The following is a 7,086-nucleotide window of genomic DNA, read 5'->3' as shown; positions in this document are numbered from 1 at the left end:
GAGTATTTTCCAGTCAAAAGTTGGACTCGGGTGCCTAATCTCTCTCTCTCTCCAAACTTGAGTGGTCAAGAAGGAATCAATTCTATGTGGGTGTTTTTTGGCAGAGTTATATTTATTTTGTTTAGTTTATTTTTAGAAAAGCTATATGGACTAAACTCAACTAATCACTATGGGAAAATTGAATTTGCGTTTGGTGTTATCTCAAATCAATTGTAATAAAAATTAACACACATAAATTAGTAGTGGTATATATTACCTTGATTAGACTTTATACTAAAATTGATCTTGCATTTTATCTTCTTTTTTTTTCATTGGGATTAAACTGTTAGCTAAAGGGTTCCTCATCTATGTTGTCACACAAGAAATGGCGAATAAGTATTTTGACGCACTCTTTCGGGAAGGAAAAATTATCTAATTACACAAATATTTCTATCATATTTACTAATTCTCTCTAGTTTAAAATAACTACATTTTATTTCACTAATTAATAGTTTTATATCAAATTTCAAGTCATATACATTTAGATATATACATGTTTTAATTTTTACTATCAGATATACTAAAATAGGGATAGAGACGAGCAAAAACAGGAGGGAGACGAGGGGGATTTATTTATGTATTCCAAATACATGATACATGTATCTAAAGTGATTCATGTATCTAGTGTGATTCACATGTATCTGAGATATCATATACACGAGTGAGATAGGAGAGTGGCCAGCGAGATTTGTCTATGCATCATAGATACATGCGAATTCATTTGAATACAGTGCATATAGAACAAGTTACACTTGATTTTGACTTCATGTATTTCAAGATACATATATCTAGACGTACTTTAATGTATCAAAATTTGGTAAGATTCGTAATATTGCAAATTAATATGTATTTAAGTTTTATTAATTTCTAAACTAGATGTTCTTATTCTCACCTTCTCCCAAATTGAGTTATTATTTATAATAAATATATAAAAAGACGATTAAACATTTCATACATAAATTTTGGATAAAATCAATGTTAAAAAATAGGCAAAAGTTTGAGGGAGGACTAAAAGTGCACAAATATTACAAACATGTGGGACTATTAGTGCTCCATGTGAAAATTCAAGAATGACTTTGAGTCTTAACTCAAAGATGAGGGCCTATTTTGGGCCTTTTCTCAAATGGAATAGTTAACAACTTTGAGGATCTTTTAATGAGTTAAATTAGGTTATACTATCATTTATTCATCATATGCGAAATGGTCTAATGAATAGTTATACTTGTACTCGTTTGTATTATGGATCCCTCTATTTAACCCTTTATCAACTGAACTCTTGCACTCAATCAAAAGGAGATTTTTAAACCCCTCTTATCATGTATGTAGTTCACCCGCCCTTAAATAAATGATATGTCAAATCCACGTCACCTAAATTAATGACATGTCATAACTATCTTTATTAACTACTTCTTAAAACTATTAACCAAAATTATTTAATAAAAGATAAAATAAGAAAATTTAAATTTATTCTTTAAAAGTAAAGTTTGAAACTACATACATTATCTCCTCATTCCCACCTTGAAACCGTTAAAATCTAAAGCCTTCGTCGCCGTCTTTAGCTCTGTCACTGTCGCAGATCTTGACGGCGACCACATGTACTCTCTTCCTCACCCCTCTTCATCTCCGCCGCACCATGGCCAGGGGCGGAGCCAGCATGTCTTTAGGGGGTTCATACCCCTTTCGGCGGAAAATATTACTATATATACATGGTTAACATTATTTTTTAGATGTATATAATAAATGTCGAACCCCCTTCGACTAGTTCGTATGTTTACTCCTTCGGATTTTGAACCCTCTTATTGAAAATTCTGGCTCCGCCACTGACATGGACATCAGATCTGACCAGAAAAACCTCTTTGTTGTTGTGACCAGACCCACCCTCACCCGCCTCATTCTCCTTCCACTGACCTGCTCCGTCTCTCTGTCACTCCATTGCGAATTAGTGGTCTCCGGCGAGCACAATCACTTCCGCTCTCTCCCTCTGCCGGTGAATCAATTGATTCAAGGAGGTGCCAATGACAAGATCTGCTAAAGAAGATGATAAGAGTGTGAAGAAGAAAGAAAAAGGGGTCAGACATGGATGGAGATGGATAAAAATGGAGGTGGAGTGGCATAAGAAGAAAGCTTTTTTTAGTTAATTTTTTTAAAAAAAATTATTATTATATTTTTTAAACTTAAATAGGATAGTCACTCGCCTTAACAAGAGTGAATTCACGCACTTTTGCCAACTCAACCATCTTGATGCCACATAAGTCTAGTCAATGGTTAAAGGGGTTGATAAATTGTGTTTTATTAAGTTTAAGAGTTCAATTGATAAAAAGTTAAGTAGAATGGTTCATAATACAAACTCGTACAAGTACAGAGTCTATTAGACCATTTAACCTTCATCATATGCAAAAGACATCAACACATACAAATAGTAAATACCAAAAATATCATTTAAGTAGCTAGTTAAGCTTAGGCTTTTAAGGTAATCAAAATAGAAGTACATTTTTAAAAGCATAAATGTACATGCACAACAATGCTAACACTAAAAGAAACCCCTAAAATACTCCCTAATCCAAGGTAAACAAGCCGCTCCACTCTCCTTTCTGTATAGGTAGTAAAGTAAAGTAAAGTAATAAAGTAAAAGTAAAGTCAAGTAAGATGCGAAGTATCTAATATGGTTTTTTGTAAACAAGCCGCCCACTATTGTTTATATTTAATACACTTTTGATACAATTTTAATACAATTTTTTAGAACTTCACCTAATATTCAATTTTAATACAACTTAATACAGATTTATAACAAATAATTATTAAAGCTAAAATTATGTCATATATGATAATAAAAATAAAGTAACACTTAAAAGCGTAATTAATCAAATAAAATATATTATTTATGTAAAAACTCCTTAAAAATTGAGTTGATATGTAACTCAAATTGATTTTCGAAAAATCTTGTTAAAATATTATTTAATTTATTTTTTATTTTATATGTTATATCTAGTTATAATAAAGATTTTTTTTATTAGGTACTAAAAACTTATAAAATAACAAATAAAGGTATTAAAACTTAGTAAAAATTGGGCGGGTTGAATTATATGAGCAACTTTCACATATAGCAAACACAAAAATTATATTTGTATGCTATAGCTATAGTTTGCATAAGCAAACTTTATGTTTGCTATGTCTATTTCACTATACATATATACAAAAGAAGAAATTGTATAATCTATTTCGATATACATATACAAGAGAATCAATTGTATAATCTGTGTTTGTATAAAGAGAGAAAGACAAAAGAAAACTGGGCATGGGAAGATCGTATTTGTATAATCATAAGTGTATAGGACGAAAATATATGCATTTGTATTTGTATATACAATTTTCTCTCGCTTTATACAAGCACAAACGCATTTTATACATTTACAATGAAAATGGACACCATCTATTTCTTGGTTGTCTTCGATCAATGCTTCAAGATATATAAAATGAAAGATCAAGGGCAAAAATGTAATTTCATAATAATACCTTTTAAATCTAGTACTTTTACTATTACTATATAAAAATGCCTAATATGGGATGACCAGGCAAAAGAATAATTTCGCTCAATAACAAAAAAATCTTCTTTCTAGAAACAATCCGTTCTTTTTGGTTCCAACAATAAAAATAGACACTTCCAGAAACGGAATGGACTTTTCATCTCTTTCTTGGTTGTCTTCGATCAATGCTTCAAGATATATAAAATGAAAGATCAAGGGCAAAAATGTAATTTCATAATAATACCTTTTAAATCTAGTACTTTTACTATTACTATATAAAAATGCCTAATATGGGATGACCAGGCAAAAGAATAATTTCGCTCAATAACAAAAAAATCTTCTTTCTAGAAACAATCCGTTCTTTTTGGTTCCAACAATAAAAATAGACACTTCCAGAAACGGAATGGACTTTTCATCTCTTTCTTGGTTGTCTTCGATCAATGCTTCAAGATATATAAAATGAAAGATCAAGGGCAAAAATGTAATTTCATAATAATACCTTTTAAATCTAGTACTTTTACTATTACTATATAAAAATGCCTAATATGGGATGACCAGGCAAAAGAATAATTTCGCTCAATAACAAAAAAATCTTCTTTCTAGAAACAATCCGTTCTTTTTGGTTCCAACAATAAAAATAGACACTTCCAGAAACGGAATGGACTTTTCATCTCTTTCTTGGTTGTCTTCGATCAATGCTTCAAGATATATAAAATGAAAGATCAAGGGCAAAAATGTAATTTCATAATAATACCTTTTAAATCTAGTACTTTTACTATTACTATATAAAAATGCCTAATATGGGATGACCAGGCAAAAGAATAATTTCGCTCAATAACAAAAAAATCTTCTTTCTAGAAACAATCCGTTCTTTTTGGTTCCAACAATAAAAATAGACACTTCCAGAAACGGAATGGACTTTTCATCTCTTTCTTGGTTGTCTTCGATCAATGCTTCAAGATATATAAAATGAAAGATCAAGGGCAAAAATGTAATTTCATAATAATACCTTTTAAATCTAGTACTTTTACTATTACTATATAAAAATGCCTAATATGGGATGACCAGGTTTGGCTCATAAGTGTTTTAAACACATCTTTCTTTAGTTGAGATAGTTACTCAAAATCTAGCCCAAAGACTCTTTTGGAAATCATAGTCCCTTTCTTACTCTAATGTAAAAACATTTAGAAACTTCTTTGGGAATACATAGTTCCCTAATAACTTTTGAGAAAAAGAACTCAACTTTAAACTCTTGACTTAACTTGAAACTTGAGACTCTTTACTTAGCTTGAAACTCTAAGCACTTTGCTTGACTTGAAACTTGAGTCTTAAAATGAAGTTAAAACGTTCAATAAAGACTCTTGAACAACTTTAAAGACTTGCCTCAGCTTGCTTAACTTCTAAGCTTAACTCTTAACTTCACTTGACTTCTAACTAACTCTCCTTGAATTGGATTTAGATTCAAGGTGTTTGATCACATGTTACGGATGAGTTCTTGACTTTTAGAAGTACCTTGGAGTGTTGGAAACAACTAGGAAACATAGGTACTATACCAAGGAACATGCATAAGAAAGTGGGGAATGAATGGGAAAACTTGGAGCTCTGAGAGGTGCAGAGCGCCAGACCAAAAACTTCAGAGGGGGCCTGCTGGCGCACTGAGAAGCGCGCCGCCCCAAGGGGGAAAGTTCAGAGCCCCTCTTGGGGCGCGCTGGCAGGCGCGACGCCCCAGCCCTTTTCCCCAAAAACTTGACTTTTCCTCCTTTATTTTTCCAACTCTAAACCTCCCTTACCTTCAAGGGTTTCAACCCCAAACACTAAGGATAATAAAATCCCTCAACATACAAGAGATTCAACTCAAAAACACAACCAAATCGTGCCCCAAATCAACAAGGAACTCCAACAAACACAAATCCACAACATCAACAACACAACCAACAACTTCAACAACACAACCAATCTTTTCTTGAAAATAAAACGAGTGTGGTGTGTGGGGGAAAAGATCAACCCAACACTATGAACTCACATACCTAGTAGGGATCACCCCCGACGATATCCACGACGGAAACTTGCTTGATCTCCTCTTTCTCCGCTTCTTCTCCTCTTCTTCTCTTCTTCTTCTCTTCTTCACTCAAAAAGCCCTAACTCTCACTCTTTTAAAATGGGAAAAACTAATCTAAAAATCATCCCAACACTAAAATATAACCAAAGGAAATGATTTGGGAAAAGACCAAAATGCCCTTAAAATTCCGGGACGGATTTCCCTGCCAACTGCCCAACTTCCAAAGGGCATAACTCACTCATACGAACTCGGAATTGAGCAAACTCAGTGGCTTTAGAAAGATCATTCCACGAGATTCGCAACCATAACTGGAACTACTCGTAACTCATCCTGAGCTAGAAGTTATGACTACTCAAAGTTGGTCAAAAACTCACTTTTTCCCATACTTAACCAAATTTCCAGATTTTCCAAATTCTTTCCAAAAATGAAAATTTCCAATTCTAGGCCTCTTCATAGTTATTTCAAATCGCCGGGTGTTACACATTTAATTTGAATTAATAGTTTGCTATTATATGCAATTTTCCCGAATTATAACCTGTTAGTAACCCGTTACCTAACCCATTATGGCCCAAACAAATTTGGGCTGGGTTAGGTCTTGGCCCATTTATAGTCTTGACCCATTTTAACCTGCCCAAATGTAACCCGACCCGCCCAACCTTCTATATCTTGATGAAGGACTTCGAACCATCTTTCCATATCTACCTTGTATTCATGGACTCATTAACACCTATAGGGAACCAAATTAGAATAAAAAGGATCGATGGTGTATCCAGATTTTGCTTAAAATGCAATTGAGCCACGTAATTAAGTAGAAAGTGTCACACCCCGAGCCTACACCCTGGGCGGGATCGGCACCCGGAGACCATTTCTGGCCCCAAGTGAACCCTTGGCCTGGCTTTCTTAGCTCAACGGAAACCTAACTCAACGGAATAACTTAATGCAATGCAAGTTTACACAACAACTTAACTTATGAAAATCTGGCCACAAGGGCATCTCGAATCTCAAAATAGATATTTACATATATACATAGAGGAGAGACTCAAAACTAATTGACTGACTGTCTATGAAGCCTCTAATACACTGAGATGGATGTTGGGACAGACCCCGCAACATCCTAATAGAACAAAACTAAGTACACAAAATAATTGAGTCCTCCGGAATGCAAGGAGGCTCACCACTGACTCTGGAGTGCTCAGCTGGATCAACGACGTGCTGGATGCTGATCCGGGGTACCTGCGTCTGCATCGTCATAAGATGCAGGCCAACTGGCATCAGTACATTGAATGTACGAGTATGCGAGCTGGAACTAAGCAACAAAGGCTAGCAGGAGATCTGGAAGAAACTGAATAGCTTACCTGGCTCAACTCAACTCAACCTGACTGACTTCTTTCATTATAAGGCAATTTAAAACAAGTGCGATATAAAGAAAGACTGTTTAAAACATGCTATAAACTCTGTGTGTAT

This window comes from Solanum tuberosum, unplaced genomic scaffold, assembly GCF_000226075.1.
Source record: "Solanum tuberosum cultivar DM 1-3 516 R44 unplaced genomic scaffold, SolTub_3.0 scf00018, whole genome shotgun sequence".
Lineage (NCBI taxonomy): Eukaryota > Viridiplantae > Streptophyta > Magnoliopsida > Solanales > Solanaceae > Solanum > Solanum tuberosum.
The sequence above is the reverse complement of the archived record's forward strand: the minus strand, read 5'-3'. Positions refer to the sequence as shown.